We start from the raw sequence: 4299 nt of genomic DNA, 5'->3' as shown, positions 1-4299 counted from the left end.
CAAGCTACCCACAGGGGCTTGCCTGCCAAGTGCCAACAGACCATGCGACTCTGATTCCCACGAGCTCCCAGCCTGGGACTGCTCTTTATCGCTTCTCTCACAGCTAGTAGTTCAAGGGCCTCTGAAGGGGGGTCTGGGCAACAGGGAATGGAGTTAATGTACCAGGTGGGATTAAGCCAGGAAAACAGAAGCTATATTGTCTATTCCAACAGAGAGAATTTAATATAGAGATAGATGCGGGAGGGCTGACGGAGCAGAAAAGGCACACTGACTCAAACAGACAACCACTCCGGGAAGTAGCACCCCCCCCCCCCAGGGCTGCTGGGACAAAACAAAGAAGTTGGGAGGTTCAGAAACCAGACCTTAAGAGAATGGGCCTCTTGGAGCTGAGATGTAGATAATTGAGAAAGAAGCTCTGTCTCCGTGGTTCTGGCACCACTAAGGGGGTACAATGAGTCTGGTTCTGGGCATGTTGGAAAAAGCGGGAGCCTGGAACATTCCAGCTCGGGCGAAAGGCCACTGGTAGCACTATGGTCTCTCTAGTGGTAGAACCTAATAGGCAAGCAAACAGGCAAAAGAAAAATCTTGTTTGTTGAGTCCAGTCACCTCGTCTCTGCTTTGGAAAAGGTGGGGTTGGATCGGAGAAGCCAGGTCTTAATAACCAGCACAGGTGGTTTCCACTGTAGGCCAGGGAAGCCCAAGGTCATTTGAAGGACTTGAAGATCGTAGCTGGGCATGCAGACGCGAGATGGCTGGCTTATTATCAACTCGCATTTTGTCCTCAGCAGAGATCTCTGAACCAAGGTCATCTGAAAAGGACAGACTTCTCTTGCAAGAGAAACCTTGGAATGGTGGTAGAGGCATGGTTGCTGGGGTGAGAGACTACCTGTTCATGTGTCCTTGTGAAGGATGTTCTCCAGCAGAGCTGAGTGGATGGGCTAAGCTCCTGCTTCTCCACCAAGAGTGCTTGTTCCCCAGAGGGACACAGAAGAATGCCAGAAAGTGCATGAACCTGCATGTTAAGCATGGGGCCTTTTAGTGGAATGTCAATTTTGTTGGAGGGTTTTTAGGGGGAAATAATGTTCATATGGAAAAAATTATATGACAGAATGGGATGCAAAATCTACTTCTTGGATTAAAAAAAACCTTAAAGATGGTGGAAGTAGAAGTGGTCTCGTCTACTGCCACCCATCCTTCTGGGGTTCTTGAAAAAGTTTGGGAAGCATTCCTCCTCTTCACACTCAAGGAGTGGTCTTTTTGTCTGGAGAGGACTATTTACTTTTTTTTTTTTGTATTCAAAATTCCAACTATTTTAAAGTCATAAATATTAAAATTTCATTTTTTAAGCCTTTATGTTAAATTTAGAAAAAAAAAATTTTTTAGTGATTTTATTTATTTATTTGAGAGAGAGAGAGAGAGAGAGCAAGCATGAGAGGAGAGAGATCAGTGGGAGAAACAGACTCCCTGCCAAGCAGGGAGTTTGATGTGGGACTTGATCCCAGGACTCCAGGATCATGACCTGAGCCGAAGGCAGTCGCCCAACCTACTGAGCCACCCAGGTGCCCCTAAATTTAGAAATCTTGTTAGACTTTTTATAAACCTAATAAAACAAGATCAAGGTAACATTAGAATAAATCAATTTGAACAGATTAATTTCCCCCAAACATCCGTCTCGTTTACAAACTTAAATTCCCTTAAACTTTTCAAAGCCTATATGTATGTATAATATATTTAATTTTCTTAAGTGCTTTTCAAATGTCTGACAAGACAAATTTATGACCTCACAAACAAAACTTTTCTGAGCCTTAGATAAGTCTTGTAGATTCAATAAATTTGTAAATGTAGTTACCTTTTTGTTCTCTTAAATATTTCAGAACTGGCTAAACATTTCTTCAAGATTCCTTTTGCTTTTCAATTTAAAATTACAACTTTCACCCAGAAGCCACAAGTCTAATCTGTTGGATTTTCTCATCCGCCATATTTTCTACCCCTTTCCAGAACACTTAGAGATGGTCCCAGGGATTACAAAGCTGATTCCCAAAGGGACTAGAAAGTTGTTGTCTCTGGATTTGCCTTGCTTCTTCATCTCTTTTCCATTCCAGTCTTTTCCAGGGTTGAAAAAGCATTTACTCAATTAGCAGGAGCAATTGTACCCTCTTGTGTTATCTAGATTATTCTGGACCAGCCATTCCTGGCCACAGCGCTGGCATTTAAAGTAGGGTACAGACCTGAGGATTCCATGCTCCATGTCACAGATGATCATGTCGGACTCTTCCCATTCCATTTGTGAAGAAGGAGTTTTGCATTCCCCTTTTGGATTACATTTAACATAGTTATTTCCTAGTGCTTTATTTCTCTATTCTTTCTTCTGCTCCTCCTGTCTGATATATTAGCACCTTTTCTTGCCTGACCCTGGTCACCACTTGGAGACATTTTCATTTATCTTCTGGCTCTTCCAGAAGCTTCTAGCTCTTGCTAGTAGCAGGCCAGCTGATGTAGGTACAGGTGGGAGAAGGCCTTGATCACTCCCTTTGGATACAACCTCAGGGGCAGAAAACAGGTGCTTAGTGCAAATGAACCATTGTATGTTCCAGAGGAGCAAGGAGAAGCATGAGTCATCAGCCCTCACCCCCTTTCATCTCCCCTCCTGTTGTTGCCATGGAAGAGATGTAACATTTGTGCTCCCCAGACAGGAGGCTGGTGCTCTAAAAATGCCTCTTGATGTCCCCATCCCACTGGGCGTGATGAGTTTAGGATATGGCCTCACACAGATTTGGGTTTGAATCTTGCCTCTGTGCCTTAAAAAAAGCATGACTATCAGGAAAGTTATCCAACCTCTCTGATCCTATTTTCTCAACTTTGAAGACCCAACATATGGGATTATTGTCATAATTAGTTGAAATTATGTATATAAAGCAGACAACACTGTGCCTGGCACACAGTTAATGAGAATCACCAACTTCTTGATTTATTTTTATCATCCATACCTATCTTGCTCAGTGGGCTTTATCTGGCACCTAGCACAGGGCTGGGCACCAAGACTTGTTGAATGACTTTCAACCCGTGGTAATAGTTGGGATACTGTTCCTCAGCAGCTAGAGCTGTCGATGTGGATGTCACCTGTGCCCAAATGATTTGCTTGAAGACCGTCCATGGAGCACTAGTGTTATGTCAATGCAGTGATAATTGTTTTTCATAATGTATGTTTATGCTATTGTCATAAGGTTTAAGACACTCTCATGTACTAAGGAGTGAGGTCATATCTGAAGGGTAAGATAATTCATTGTGTGGTCCACGGGGCAAGAGGCCTAGATCCCAGAATTGGGTGGGAGAATTGTAGGGGAGTAGCAGAATGGGGATCTTTCTTCCTCTCGGTCGTGCCCTCTGAGATGTCAAGATGATTAAGGAGAGACTACGAGAATGATATCTACACAATATCCTCCATGTGGCCACGTTCTGAGTCCTACCCCTCTGATTCTATCTGCCATCTGAGATAGCTATCCTCTGGCTCCCTCAAAGAGCTGGGACCTCTTCTTTCTCTTGGTTCTTAACCTGTGATGGGGATTCTCAGTTTCATCACTATTGGCTTTTGGGACTGGATAATTCTTTGTTGTAGGGGGATATTATGGGCATTGTGGGAGAGTTAGCAATATCATACTGTAGTTACTGAAAGCAGGGAGAAATTGAATGCTCTACTCACTGGTTGTCAATAGCATCTCCCCAGATGTGACAACAAAAAAATGTCTCCAGACATTGCCAAGTGTCCCCTGGGGAAGCCTGTTTGAGAACCACTGAGCTAGACTCTTTCTTATGTTTTTTTGTACTTAACTTCCCTTGTTTGCACTTTGGCATTTTGTAAAGTCCTCTTGAAAATCCTGTCCTGTCTTAGCTGTGCTAAGGGGTAAGAAAATGTTTCTTGGATATGCACAACACAGGTTCTTCCAAGGAGCGAGCAGACCTTGGAAGCTACTGGGATTGAAGGCGGCACTAGAAATTGAAGCAACAGAATTGTAAGGGGAAATGGAACTCTGTGGTGTCCTACCTGGAGATTCAAAGATTCAGACTTCAAATGTTCAATGCCTTCAGAAGCGATGGTGGTTTTGCTTATATCTTTCTTCCTATGGATTTTTGGATCTCTTCTCCCTCTGTGAGGCAGGTGCACATTTAGGAAGTTCTGAATTAACGTCATGCCACTTTCTTAAGGCCTAATTAGAGCTGAGTTTTATAGTTTTTAACCGAGAAGGGAAATAGAAAGCACAAAATTTTAACATGGCTGAAAGCCCAAGAAATAAATTTGCA

Source organism: Mustela lutreola, chromosome 1 (genome assembly GCF_030435805.1).
Source record: "Mustela lutreola isolate mMusLut2 chromosome 1, mMusLut2.pri, whole genome shotgun sequence".
NCBI lineage: Eukaryota > Metazoa > Chordata > Mammalia > Carnivora > Mustelidae > Mustela > Mustela lutreola.
Note: the sequence above shows the minus strand (reverse complement) of the source record.